This window comes from Geotrypetes seraphini, chromosome 1 (genome assembly GCF_902459505.1).
Source record: "Geotrypetes seraphini chromosome 1, aGeoSer1.1, whole genome shotgun sequence".
Taxonomy (NCBI): domain Eukaryota; kingdom Metazoa; phylum Chordata; class Amphibia; order Gymnophiona; family Dermophiidae; genus Geotrypetes; species Geotrypetes seraphini.
The window spans coordinates 237,032,008-237,047,067 of record NC_047084.1 but is presented as its reverse complement, the minus strand read 5'-3'; the positions used below and the strand labels follow the sequence as shown (position 1 = coordinate 237,047,067).

At 48.0% G+C, this 15,060-nt stretch overlaps 1 protein-coding gene across 4 annotated transcripts in view; it reads left to right on the top strand.

Moving 5' to 3' along the window:
- Positions 1 to 15,060, top strand: part of RBPJ (recombination signal binding protein for immunoglobulin kappa J region) — a 236,367-nt gene that overhangs the window by 74,670 nt on the left and 146,637 nt on the right. For 2 of the 4 annotated variants that reach the window (XM_033948063.1, XM_033948073.1), the window contains one exon: positions 14,257 to 14,380. The exons of the other annotated variants lie outside the window; for them this stretch is intronic. The gene's annotated coding sequence lies outside the window, so the exon portion shown is untranslated. The remainder of the gene's footprint in view (positions 1 to 14,256; positions 14,381 to 15,060) is intronic. 4 annotated transcript variants of the gene reach the window in all.

Genomic DNA, 15,060 nt, shown 5'->3' with positions numbered 1-15,060 from the left:
AACCCAATTGCATCCAGTATCCTTCCTCTTTTTGTCTCTCTCCTCTTTATGTCTCTCTCCCAGTTCGATCAGCATCTGCCCCCTTTCTCGCCCTCCACCACGCTTCCATGCTCCTTTCTCTCTCCAAACAAATGCAAGATCCCGCGTTGCCGGCTCTGCTCTCTGAGCTCCTTGGCAAAAGGCAGCCTGAAAGCAGAAATTGTTAGAACAAGTGGCGGCATCGATGGCAACGAGGTCAACTCTACTTCAGGAAGGTCCCGCGATGACTGCGTCTGCTGGTCCATCCCCTTCTGACGCTATTTACTTGCTCCGGAAGAAGTAAGTGACGTTGGAAGGGGATGGACCGGCAGACGCAGTCATCAAGGGACCTTCCTGGGACAGACCGACCATATTGTCGGGGGGTTGGGGGGATATTGATACTGGGAGGGGTATCGCCGTTGATGCCACTGGGGAGGGGGGGCATTTCCGTTTGAAAAAAAACTGCAAGGTGAGTCGTCTTTTTATCCTCCTTCGGCGGTCCCCTTTGACAGTTTCGGGTCCTAGGCATGTGCCTACTGGGCCTACCCATGAATCCTCTTATGCCTCTTTGTGTAAAATTAAAAGCAGTCTTTTATATTGCTGACCATACACCTTCACAACAAATTAATGAATTTCAGCATACATCCCTCCTAATGAGCTTATGACTGTTCTTAAAGGATATGACAAGATACAACCTTTTTCATTTTAGTTTTTGAAATAGGAGATTTTAAGTAATTGTTTAACCCCTGATGAAGGTATAGATACTGAAGCATGACCACACAGGGCTTTATTTTGTTTTACTGTAAGAATAAGTTATGCACTTTTAACTATACTTGTCATTGGATTTACTTCTTTTGCCTGTCTTGTGTGTGTAAATCCCTGCTCTCTTTTTGACTACTATAGACTTCATTTAATTACATGAGGTTGCACCAGCTGCATTATTACAGAGGCCTCCTTGCCCAAAATGCCAAACTCTTTTCCAATATTAATCCTATTCCAAATTATATTGAGAAAGTAGTCCTTACTTGAAAAATAATGAAGCTTATTGTACTAACTTGTCCTGTTTGTATTAAGCTATCAGTTTTTCAAATTTATTTCAGCTAAAACTGCTTAGAGCATTTTTAAAGTGTAAGATAAATTTGAGAAAATAAATAAACCATTCAAAATATGAGCTCTTTCCTTGTTTTCCACTCAAGCCATAAAACTAAAAGAGATGTGCGCACCTGTATTCTACTACTGCTGCTGTTAATTGCAGTGCTATATAAATGTTTATCATTTGTATAGCACATACCGGATGGCTGCAACAGTGCATAGACACATAATGGACAGTCCCTACTATTTAGAACAGGAGGACAAAATGCAACAAAATAAATAAGGAGCTTTGAACTGAGAAAGTAAGGTTGCTCTTGAAGTCTAAGATAGGTGGTGGTTGAGGATAAAATGAGAGTTTTGATTATGAAGAAATGTGGTGTTAGAACTGCAAATATTCAAAATAAATACAGTGCTATTAAGACAAATAGAAGTAGTAATTCCTACCCTGTGAAGCTTATAGTCTAATCAACACAATGTCATTCTTCTTAATGTTCTCGCTGCTACTCTAACCTTTATATCAAAATCTCTTCTATTTATCGGGCGTGTCTCATTTCTTTGGAACAGGTTTCCAGAATACACTATTATTGTATGTGAATAGAACCACATTTAAATCTCATTAATTCCACTTGACTTTCTGCAAACTTTATTAGGTATTTACTCTCACTTGTTGTGTTCAGCTTGCCCAACTAGTAGAACTGAGAGTAAAGAAAAGATAAAAGCATAGAAATTAGAAATTAGCATTTTAAGTAATGACAGCATTTTGATTTTATTTATTAGAATTTATTTACTGCCTTTTTGAAGGAATTCATTCAAGGCGGTGTGCAGCAAGAATAAGTAGAACGTATTTTTAGTAATAACAAGAGTAGCAGAAAGCTCACATGAATGGTCTCCGTACTCGAGATCATTGGTACGCTACAGATTGTCGCCATCACATAAATCTGTTGGAACTCAGAACGATTTTCAATGCTCTCAAGGCTTTTCAGCACCTTCTTCAAGATCAAGTCATTTTCATTCGTACAGGCAATCAAGTAGGGATGTACTATGTGAACAAGCAGGGAGGAACAATGTCTCTTTGCCAGGAAGCTCAAAAGATTTGGGATTAGGCAATTCTTCAAAACATTTTTTTTGAAAGCTGTTTACATTCAAGGAAAGGAAAATTCACTGGCAAACAAACTAAGCCACATCCTGCAACCTTACGAATGGACACTGCACTTGGCAGCTCTCCATCAAATTTTTTCTCAATGGGGAACCCTCAGGTAGACCTTTTTATGTCACCCCACAACAGCAAGCTGCCCAATTTCTGTTCCAGACTGTACTCTCCTCATCACCTGGAGGCAGATGCTTTTCTCTTGGACTGAACGAACAAGTTCCTCTATGCGTTCCCTCCATTTCCATTTATTCTCAGGACGCATGTCAAACTCAAACATGAATCTGCCACCATGATTCTGATAGCTCCTTGTTGGCCCAGACATGGTTCTCCCTTCTACTTCAACTCAGCATCAGGGAACCTTTTCTTCTGCCAATTTTTCCTTCTCTTCTTACACAAAGTCAAGGCTCTCTTCTTCATCCCAAACTGCAATCTTTACACCTGACAGCTTGGTATCTCTTGGGCTGATTTCACCTAACCTTCAGTTTTCTCATACTGGCAGGGACATCTTAAATGCTTCCAGAAAACCAGCCACAAGACAATGTTATACTCAAAATGGACTTGGTTTTCTAGTTGATGCAATCTTCATTATCAGGAGCCACAATCCACCTCTTTGTTTTCAATTCTATATTATCTTTTCCATTTATCCCAGTCTGGCCTCAAATCTATCTCTATGAGAGTCTATTTCAGTGCAATTGCTGCTTTCCATCAACCTTTAGATGGAAAACCCCTCTCGGCTCATCCTGTGGTTTCCAGATTTATGAAAGGACTATTTAATGTTAAACCACTTCTCAGGGAAAAAAGGAAAGAAAGAACCAAGCCTCGAACTCCAATCGAACACACATCGAAAAGAGGCAATGGAGATGTCAAAATCAACTGATGGGTCCCTTGTCCTCTAATGAAATTAAAATATCTACAAAACATCAGATAAAGTCCCGACTGGGATCCAAGTTTCGGCGACAAACTTCCTCAGGGGACAATAATGAACTAAAGGAAAACATAAAAAGATATACATATGAATGATTACATATATATATATAAGCATAATAAACAATGAGTACATTTATAAAAATATGAATAACCACTTCTCATAACATAACTTATCCTAGGACAAGCAGGCAGGTATTCTCACTAGTGGGTGACGTCATCCAACGGAGCCCCGATGCGGACATCTCACAAGCATACTTGCTTGTAGAAACTTTTAGAAGTTTCGAGTTGCCCACACCGCGCATGTGCGAGTGCCTTCCCGCCCGATGCACCGGGTGCGTCTCCTCAGTTCTTTCTCTTCTGCGGAGCTGAGAAGTCCGTCTTCGACTCTCTGCGCGAAGTCCCTTCACTTGTGACTTCTGTGCCCGCGGTTTTGAGTTTTCTTTGCTCATTATCATTGGCTCACGTTGCGTTTTCTTGTTTTCAAAAAAAAAAAAAAAAAATTTATTTCGATCGTTCGACCGGGCAGGCTGCGTGGCCGCAGACCCGCGGCTTCGATCTTGCGGCGGAGCTTTTTCGGCCTATGTCCCGGCCTGTTACCGGTTTTAAAAAGTATGTCAAGTGCCAGCGCGCGATTTCGTTGACGGACCCTCATCGACGCTGTCTTCAGTGTCTAGGGCCTCAACATCTTCCGAAGTCGTGCCGGCCTTGCTCCACACTTACAACACATGCTTTTAAGTGTCGCTGCATTTTGTGGGAGTAGCTGTTCAGCATGGAGGCGTCGCCGGAGCTGCTCACGTCGCAGACTTCCACTTCAGCTTCTTCGGCCTCGAGTTTGCTCAAGCCGCCTCGTTCGTGCAGGCTTCGACTCCGATGCCTGCTGCGGTGCCTTCCGCTGTCTCAGGTCAGGTAACGCAGCCTCCCATTCCTCCAGTGGTGCTCAAGGTGCCCAAGGCTTCTAAGCCCAAGCCCCCGGGCGGCCGAGTTAGCGATGTCCGTGCTGGAGGTCCCATTGCGGATGCGGATCCCTCTTTGCTGGCTTCGTTCCATGCCACGACGCACACTCTCACTGCTGAGAGCAGAGTCTTGGCGAGTGTCTGGTCTGGCTTCGGGGCATGCCTCGCAAGTAGCAGAGTCTTTGCCCATTCCACCTTTGGAACCGATACCCTTGATGCATGGCGCACCCACCTTGCCTGGAACGGAACCTTCCTCCTCGATGCCGAGCCTCGAGCCTTGGGGAGTCTCAGCCTCCGCTGCTTCGATCTACTCGATGGCTGCCTCGTCTGGGCTTCGCTCGCCTCGTCACTCGAGGCCTGCTTCTCGACACAGTTCTGGTCGTCGCTCAAGACATTCATCGAGGCATTCTTCGATGCATGCCTCGCCTAATCTTAAACAGCCTTTTCGGGAGTTTTCACCGGATTTCTCGCCTCCTCCTCCTATACCGGAACTCGGGGACTTCGGGGGTTCGTTCTCTCCCTGCCGGTCCTCTGCCTTAGCGGACCAGGCCGCCTCGTCTTCTTCGAGTCCGTCTCGAGGCCCAGCCCTGGCTGACCAGTTGTCCTTCTCGTCCTTCCTGAGGCAGATGGCGGTGGATCTGGATATCACCCTGGATTCGGGTTCAAAGTTTTCTAAGGAGTATTTGGAGATGATGCATCTTCCTCAACCTCCTGCTGAGTCTCTCCGTCTGCCTTTCCATAAGCTTCTGGACCAGACTTTCATGAGATGCTTCGAGACTCCGTACTCCATCCCCGCGGTCCCAGGGAAGTTGGATGCCAGGTACCGCACGGTGCACCATAAGGGCTTCGACGGGGCGCAGCTCTCTCACCAGTCCCTCTTGGTTGAATCCTCCTTGAAGCGGTCTCATCCCTCCCAGGTCTATGCCTCCACTCCTCCTGGCCGGGAGGGCAAAACCATGGACAGATTTGGCAGGCGCATTTACCAGAACTCGATGATGGCTTCTCGAGTCCTGAATTACAGTTTTCATTTTGTGACCTACTTTGAGTTTTTTCTCTCCATTCTTCAAAAGTTTTTGCCCTATCTGGACTCTCAGGCTCGCTTCGAGTACTCAGAGGTCCTGGCATCGTTGTCTCAACTCCGCCTGCAGATGATGCAATCATCTTACGACGCCTTTGAACTCTCGGCCAGAGCTGCTGCTTGTTCGGTGGCCATGAGACGCCTGGCGTGGCTCCAGGCCATTGATATGGACCCGAATCTCCAGGACAGGCTGGCGAACGTTCCCTGTGCGGGAGCAGACCTTTTCGACAAGTCCATCGAGGCGGCGACAGAGAAGCTGTCCAAACATGAAAAGTCTTTTCAATCTATTCTCCGCCAGAAGCCCAAGCCTGCTATTGCTCGTCCGTCTCGCCTGCCTATGATCTATCAGAGGCGCTATCCGCCGAAGCAGGCACCCACCATCCGTCCGCCTGTGAAAAGGCAGCACCAGCAGAAGCCCCAACAAAAGCCTCAACCTTCTGCTGTCCCCAAGGCTCCCCAGCCTTTTTGACTGTCTCGTAGGGAGCATAACTTCCATCGTTCTGCCCTCCCCGTTTTTTCCCATCGGAGGTCGTCTCCATCACTTTTACCATCGATGGACGACTATTACCACCGACCTCTGGGTCCTTTCCATCGTAAGAGAGGGATATTCTCTTCAGTTCCATCAAGTTCCGCCGGAACATCCTCCAAGAGAGTATCCTTCCAACTTAACCCAGACCGCCCTTCTTCTTCAGGAAGCTCAGGCTTTGCTCCGGCTTCGTGCCATCGAGCCGGTCCCTGTGGACCAACTGAACAAGGGTTTTTACTCCTTGTACTTCCTTGTTCCGAAGAAGACGGGCAACCTGCATCCTATTTTTGACCTCAGGGTACTCAACAAGTTTCTGGTCAGGGAGAAGTTTCGCATGTTGATCCTGGCTTCTCTCTATCCCCTCCTCGAGTGGAATGACTGGTTATGCTCTCTGGATCTCAAGGAAGCCTACACTCATATTCCCATCCATCCGGCCTCCCGTCAATGCCTCAGATTCGGGTGGGACATCTTTATCTTCAGTACAGAGTGCTCCCTTTTCGGCCTAGCATCGTCACCCAGGGTCTTCACCAAGTTCCTGGTTGTAGTGGCCGCAGCACTCAGGAACCATGGTCTGCAGGTGTTTCCCTACCTCGACGACTGGCTCATCAAGGATTCCACGTCTCAGGGTGTCGTCCAGGCCACTCGGAGGATGATCTGGTTTCTGCAGAGTCTGGGATTCGAGATCAACTTTCCCAAATCCCTTCTACAACCTTCACAGACTCTTCCCTTCATCGGAGCTGTTCTGGATACCATTCCACTCAGAGCATTCCTTCCTCCTCAACGCCTGGCAGCTCTTCTTCATCTTTGTCACTCGGTCTCCTCTCGCCCGTCCATCTCGGCGAGACACATGATGGTGCTTCTGGGCCACATGGCCTCTACAGTACACGTGACGCCTTTTGCCAGACTTCACCTGCGGATTCCTCAGTGGACCCTGGCGTCTCAATGGTCGCAGATCTCCGACCCTCTGACTCGACACATTCAGGTCACTCCTGCTCTGCTACAGTCGCTTTTCTGGTGGATGCTCTCTTCCAATCTCTCCAGAGGTTTGCTGTTTCACATGCCGCCCCATCAGAAGGTCCTCACGACTGACTCCTCGAACTATGCTTGGGGGGCTCATCTGGACGGTCTCCGCACTCAGGGCTATTGGACGAGTGCGGATCGCCTGTGCCATATCAATCTCCTGGAACTCAGGGCGATTTTCAATGCTCTCACTGCTTTTCAGCATCTGCTTCACGGACATGGCGGTCCTCATTCGCACGGACAATCAGGTCGCCATGTATTATGTCAACAAGCAGGGGGGCACTGGATCGGCCTCCCTCTGTCAGGAAGCTCTGAAAGTTTAGGATTGGGCGATTCGCCACAACACCTTCCTCAAAGCTGTCTACATTCAGGGGGCGGACAATGCCTTGGCGGACAACTTGAGTCATCTTCTCCAGCCTCACGAATGGACTCTCCATTCCACGCCCCTTCATCACATCTTCTCCCTGTGGGGAACGCCTCAGATAGACCTCTTTGCAGCTCCCCACAACTTCAAACTGCTTCAGTTCTGCTTCAGGATCTACACTCCTCATCGTCTCGAGGCAGATGCTTTTCTTCTGGACTGGGGGAATCTCTTTCGGTATGCGTTTCCTCCGTTTCCTCTCATTCAAAAGACTCTGGTCAAGCTCAAGTCCGACCGGACCACCATGATACTGATTGCTCCTTGGTGGCCCAGGCAACCTTGGTACTCCCTTCTTCTGCAACTCAGCAGCAGGGAGCCCTTCCTTCTGCCAGTATTTCCATCTCTGCTTACGCAGCATCAGGGATCTCTGCTTCATCCCAACCTGCAGTCGCTATACCTGACAGCTTGGTTCCTCTCAGCGTAACTCCCCTTCTGTTTTCACCAGCTGTGCGGGATGTTTTGGAAGCTTCCAGGAAGCCTGCTACTAGACAATGCTATTCCCAGAAATGGATTAGATTCTCTACTTGGTGTTTTTCTCATCACAAGGAGCCTCAACATGCCTCCTTATTCTCTGTTTTGGACTACCTTTTGCACCTGTCTCAATCTGGCCTCAAGTCTACATCGATCAGAATCCATCTTAGTGCAATTGCTGCTTTCCACCAGCCTCTTCAGGGGAAACCTCTTTCTGCACATCCTGTGGTTTCCAGATTCATGAAAGGACTTTTCCATGTCAATCCTCCCCTCAAACCGCCTCCAGTGGTTTGGGACCTCAATGTTGTTCTTTCCCAGCTTATGAAGCCTCCATTTGAACCTCTTAACAAGGCTCCTCTGAAATATCTCACTTGGAAAGTGGTGTTTCTCATTGGTCTCACTTCTGCTCATCGAGTGAGTGAGCTTCAAGCATTGGTTGCGGATCCGCCCTTTACAGTGTTTCATCATGACAAGGTGGTCCTTCGTACTCATCCCAAATTCCTCCCCAAGGTGGTCTCGGAATTTCATCTGAATCAATCCATTGTTCTTCCTGTGTTTTTTCCAAAGCCTCATTCTCATCCTGGAGAATCAGCTCTTCACACTCTGGACTGTAAACGTGCTTTGGCTTTCTACCTGGAACGCATCAAGCCTCACAGAACTGCTCCTCAACTTTTCATCTCCTTCGATCCGAACAAGTTTGGATGCCCTATCTCTAAGCACACCATCTTCAACTGGTTGGCGGCTTGTATCTCTTTCTGCTATGCCCAGGCTGGATTACCCCTTCACAGTAAAGTCACAACCCATAAGGTCAGAGCAATGGCAGCCTCTGTAGCTTTCCTCAAATCGACACCGATTGAGGAGATTTGTAAGGCTGCCACTTGGACCTCGGTTCACACCTTCACTTCTCATTATTGTCTGGATACTTTCTCCAGACGGGATGGACAGTTTGGCCAAACGGTATTACAGAATTTATTCTCCTAAGTTGCCAACTCTCCCACCATCCCATTGTGGTTAGCTTGGAGGTCACCCACTAGTGAGAATACCTGCCTGCTTGTCCTGGGATAAAGCAATGTTACTTACCGTAACAGTTGTTATCCAGGGACAGCAGGCAGCTATTCTCACGTCCCACCCACCTCCCCTGGGTTGGCTTCTCTGCTAGCTATCTGAACTGAGGAGACGCGCCCGGTGCATCGGGCGGGAAGGCACTCGCGCATGCGCGGTGTGGGCAACTCGAAACTTCTAAAAGTTTCTACAAGCAAGTATTCTTGTGAGATGTCCGCATTGGGGCTCCGTTGGATGACATCACCCACTAGTGAGAATAGCTGCCTGCTGTCCCTGGATAACAACTGTTACGGTAAGTAACATTGCTATCGTGCTTCTTAACGCATAACCATAAGTTCTACATCGTTTACAAAAGATTATAAACTAGAGACAATTTAAAAATGACAGAAATTATTTAACTCGCAGCATAGACAAATTGATAACCTAGCAGCAATAAAAAAAAAGTGAGAAAAGACAGAGAGAAGATTAAAAACTAAAGACAATTTAAGAATGACAGAAAGGAATTATTTAACCAAGTATTTTGAAAAGAGATAAGTTTTCAGTTGAGTTCTGAAATGTTTATAACAATAGGCTTCAAGTAATAACAATCAAAATTCTCTGTCATATGAAGCTGCTTGGAATGCTAAAGTATGGTCCAGAAATTTCTTGCTTTTACAGATCACCTCCAGTAGTTTGGGATCTTCATGTTGTACTTTCTAAACTAATGAAGCCTCCATTTGAACCAATGTCTACGGTTCATCTTAAATACCTCACTTGGAAAGTAGTTTTCCTCATTTCTCTGCTCGCAGAGATAGCGAACTTCAAGCCTTGGTAGCGGATCCACCTTTTACCTTATTCCATCATGATAAGGTTGTACTCCTCACCCATCCAAAGTTCTTACCCAAAGTTGTTACTGAGTTTCATTTCAATCAATTGATTGTTCTTCCAGTATTTTTTCCCAAGCCTCATTCTCATCCTGGAGAAACAGCTCTTCATACTCTGGACTGCAAATGAGTATTGGCCTATTATTTGCAAGGGACTAAATACCATAGATCTTCTCCACAACTTTTTGTCTCCTTTGATCCAAACACGTTGGGGCATCCTGTTTCCAAGCAGACAATTTCCAACTGGTTGGCTGCTTGCATCTTGCTTTGTTATTCTCAGGCTGGGCTGCAACTGGAAGGTCGTGTCACAGCCCAGAAAGTTCGATCCATGGAAGCTTTAGTAGCTTTCCTACATTCTACTCCTATAGATGAAATATGCAAAGCTACTACCGTATTTTCGCGGATATAACGCGCACCTGTGTAAAACGCGCACAGGGGTATAGCGCGCAGAAATCACGATGATATGTACCAAAACACCGCGCTCAGGCATATAACGCGCATGATGCCCGACGCTCCTTTCGCCCGCCCTGACTTTCCGTGCGCTGTCCCGACTCTCCGTTCACCCCCCTGACTTCCGTGCACTGCCCTGACTTTCCGTGCGCTGTCCCGACTCTCCGTTCACCCCCCCTGACTTTCCGTGCACTGTCCCCCCTTGAAGTCCTGTCCCCCTTGAAGGTCTGTCCCCATTCTGAAAGCCTGATGCCCCCCCCCGACGTCCGATACATCCCCCCCCCCGGCAGGACCACTCGCACCCTCACCCCGAAGGACCGCCGACTCCCCAACAATATCGGGCCAGGAGGGAGCCCAAACCCTCCTGGCCACGGCGACCCCCTAACCCCACCCCGCACTACATTACGGGCAGGAGGGATCCCAGGCCCTCCTGCCCTCGACGCAAACCCCCTCCCCCCAACGACCGCCCCCCCCCAAGAACCTCCGCCCGTCCCCCAGCCGACCCGCGACCCCCCTGGCCGACCCCCACGACCCCCCCCCCCCCCCCCTTCCGCGTACCTTTGGAAGTTGGCCGGACAGACGGGAGCCAAACCCGCCTGTCCGGCAGGCAGCCAACGAAGAAATGAGGCCGGATTGGCCCATCCGTCCTAAAGCTCCGCCTACTGGTGGGGCCTAAGGCGCGTGGGCCAATCAGAATAGGCCCTGGAGCCTTAGGTCCCACCTGGGGGCGCGGCCTGAGGCACATGGGCCAAACCCGACCATGTGTCTCAGGCCGCGCCCCCAGGTGGGACCTAAGGCTCCAGGGCCTATTCTGATTGGCCCACGCGCCTTAGGCCCCACCAGTAGGCGGAGCTTTAGGACGGATGGGCCAATCCGGCCTCATTTCTTCGTTGGCTGCCTGCCGGACAGGCGGGTTTGGCTCCCGTCTGTCCGGCCAACTTCCAAAGGTACGGGGAAGGGGGGTGGGGGGGTCGTGGGGGTCGGCCAGGGGGGTCGCGGGTCGGCTGGGGGGGCGGTCGGAGGTTCTTGGGGGCGGGCGGTCGTTGGAGGGAGGGGGGTTTGCGTCGAGGGCAGGAGGGCCTGGGATCCCTCCTGCCCGTAATGTAGTGCGGGGTGGGGTTAGGGGGTCGTCGTGGCCAGGAGGGTTTGGGCTCCCTTCTGGCCCAACTACACAAAGGTACGGGGAAGGCGGGTGGAGGTGTCGTGGGGGTCGGCCAGGGGGGTCGCGGGTCGGCTGGGGGACGGGCGGAGGTTCTTGGGGGGGGGCGGTCGTTGGGGGGGGGGGGTTTGCGTCGAGGGCAGGAGGGCCTGGGATCCCTCCTGCCCGTAATGTAGTGCGGGGTGGGGGTAGGGGGTCGCCGTGGCCAGGAGGGTTTGGGCTCCCTCCTGGCCCGATATTGTCGGGAAGTCGGCGGTCCTTCGGGGTGGGGGTGCGAGTGGTCCTGCCGGGGGGGGGGGATGTATCGGACGTCGGGGAGTCGGCCGGGCAAGAGGGCTTGGGCTCCCTCTTGCTCCGATCGTGGATGCGGGTGCGGGTGGGAGCGCGTGCGAGCGGTCGTTCGGGGTGGGGGTGCGAGCGGTCCTGCTGGGGGGGTGAATCGGGCGTCGGGCGGGGTGGGAACTATGTTTAAAAAGTTTTCTATACCGCGCTCAGGCATATAACGCGCGAGGGGTATGCGCGGTACGTAAAATCACGTATAACGCGCGCGTTATATCCGCGAAAATACGGTACTTGATTCTCGGTTCACACTTACACTTCTCATTACTGTCTGGAATCCTATTCCAGACGGGATGTCCACTTCGGCCAAGCAGTATTACCAAATTTATTTATTTATTTAAATTCTTTATTTATACATTTGTTACAATTTAAATAACAAAGGAATATCCATTTCATCCTTTTTTGTTACAATTTAAATAACAAACATAAAGGAATATCCATTTCATCCTTTTTTGGTTAGCTAGGAGGTCACCCATATGTGAGAATATGCTGCCTGCTTATCCTGGGATAAAGCACAGTTACTTACCATAACAGGAGTTATTCAGGGACAGCAGGCAGATATTCTCACAACCCACCCACCTCCCCTGGTTGACTTCTTAGCTGGCTATCTGAACTGAGGAGCCGCACACCTACATCAGGTGGGAAGGCACTTGCGCATGTACGGTGTGGTTAGTCGCAAACTTTCTAAAGTTCTTAAAGAGCAAGAGCGTTCTAGCAGCTGTCCATATTGGGGCTCTGTGGATGACATCACCCACATGTGAGAATATCTGCCTGTTGTCCCTGGATAACACCTGTTATGTGCTTTCCACTCTGATGAAATCTCCGTTAGAACCACTTTCAACTTCATCTTTCAAACATCTCACTTAGAAAGTAGTCGTGCATTTCTCTTACTTTTCCACATAGAATTAGTGAACTTCAAGCACTTTTATCAGATCTTCCTTACACAACATTCTACCACAATAGGATAGTTCTTCGCACTCATCAAAGGTTGTCTCGGAATTTCATCTGAATCAGTCTATTAGTACTCCCTGTCTTCTTTGCAAGACCACACACTCACTTGGATGAAGCTGCACTTCACACATTGGACAGTAAACGTGCGCTGGCTTATTACTTGAATCAGACTAAACCTAACAGAACTTCTACACAGCTGTTCTTGTCATTCGATCCTAACAGACTTAGAGCTCCAGTCGCCAAGAGGACCATCTCTACATGGCTGGCAGACTGTATCTCCTTTTGCTATAGGACTGGGCTGATGCTTGAAGGCCGTGTCACTGCACATAAAGTTTGAGCAATAGTGCCTTTAGTAGCTCATCTGCATTCTACTCCCATTGAGGACATCTGTAAAGCACCTGGTCCTCAATTCATACATTTACATACCACTATTGTTTGAGGAATCATTCCATACAGGACAGACGGTTCGGCCAATCAGTTCTGCAAAATGTATATTTCTACTTAGATGCCAACTTCCCTCCAACCCTGCTGGTTGAAGCCAGGCTCATGGTAGTTGTCAGTAAGCCTCTTCTGATCCTGGCAGCTAGGGAGTCCCACATGTGAGAATATACAGCCTGCTTGTCCTCAGATAAAGCATACCTACACACATGTAGTAGGTGTTATCCGAGGTCAGCAGGCAGATATTCTCACAACCCTCCCAGCTCCCCTAGTTTAATTTTTAGCTTTGTTACTGAACTGATGGTCCTGTGAGCTGACATTAGGGTTGGAAGGCACTAGCACATGCACAGTACGGGCAGTCTTAAAGATTTAAAGTGACAGTATACTTTTTGACTGTGCCAGGTTCCGTGGATGATGTCACCCACATGTGAGAATATCTGCCTGCTGTCCTCGGATAGCATCTGCTACAGGTGAGTAACTATGCTGTGTGTAAGTTGTATATGTTTTATGTTGCCCTTTGTATTGCAATTGTAATGTTTCAGCAAGCCATATTACTATTCTGCTTCCTCACTCCCTAAGTGATTCTCATGCAGTTTAAACCCAGTACTGTAAGCATATAACATCACCAGGATAGACCCTTGATAAGTAAATCTTCTTTAAAGTGGTAACTTAAACCAAGGAGAAAAATGACTTACAGTTGAATTGCTTGGAAAGAATTCTAGCCTCTGCTACCAGAGTCCTCTCTCAACCAGTGTACCCTGGGTTCATGGAACTGGGAGAGCATTTTCAGTGTATGCTGAGAGGTAATGCTGTGGTTTACAATAACAATGGAAGATGCTGTACAGTAGGGTAGGGTAATGGTTGGATAATGGTAAAAAGACTTGATAGAATTACAATAGTTTTTTAAGGCATGCACTGTTAGATCAGAAAGCTGTTTCTGCAAGCTCCAAGGTACGAGCAAAAGGGAGACTGCTAGCCCAGCATGCTTGGAGAGCTAGCAACCAATAGGAACATTACCATAATCCACAGGGAGCTGTATATGTGCTCTGAAGAAGTCTATTACAGAGAACTACAATATTATATAAGTTTGTAGTCCAAGAGCACAGTCTAACCTTTTAAAGGCACAAGCAATGCATACTCTATACAAAACAACAAGCAGCCTGTCTCCATGAATATGGGGATAGAACACTCCTCGTCTGGTATAGGTAGATACCACTATTTAATTTCTCAATCTAAACATTGTAAACGTGCAAAATCCATTAATAAAGCTGGAACTTGAAAGTTGACAACTTCTTGTTTGTCTTAAGCTCTGTCATTCAGGTGACTTCTCTCTTGCAGTCTCGCAGGAGCTGAAACAAGAGACAACACAAACAACGAACAACATAAAAAAGAGAAAAGAGAGTCCCTGAGTCTCTGGAGTGGAAAACAGTCCACAGAATCCACGTTCATGTCTCTTTGCGGGGTAAGAGTGGTATCACTTCAATGACTGGTCAGATGAAGGTCTTTGTCGTTCCTTGATTCACAGTCTTGATTTCCAGCTTGCGAACTTTCCCATCTTCACTTGGAAAAGTTTTACTGATGAGCCTCAAAGGCCAACTGTTGCATTGAGCTTGGCTATTTTTCAGCAGTACAAGGTCTCCTTCTAGACTAATTATCTTGCCACTTATTTTGATACTGTAGAGTAGAAAGGTATTCTCTCTTTCAGCATTTTTGAAAGATGTCTGTGAGATTTTGAACCTGCTTCCATTGATATTTGTAGATGTAGCCCAGAATGACTTTAATGTCAACTGTGGCATTGAGCTTGGCTATCTTTCAGTAGTACGAGGTCTCCTTCTCACAGGTTAGAGTGATTATCTTCCACTTATTTTGATACTGAAGAGTAGGAAGGTATTCTCTGTTCCAGCATTTCTGAAAGATGTCTATGAGGTTTTGAACCTGCTTCCATTGATGTTTGTAGAAGTAGCCCAGGAGGGCTTTACTGTCAGTGTAAAAATTGACTGTGTCTATTTGAATGTGAATTTCACTTAGTATTATCTCTGCTATCTCTAGTGCTAGCACTGTTTCATACAGTTCTAAGCATGAAATGATATTGGGTTGTGATGATAACTTGGCCTTGCTGAAGATGAATCCCACATAAGAGAG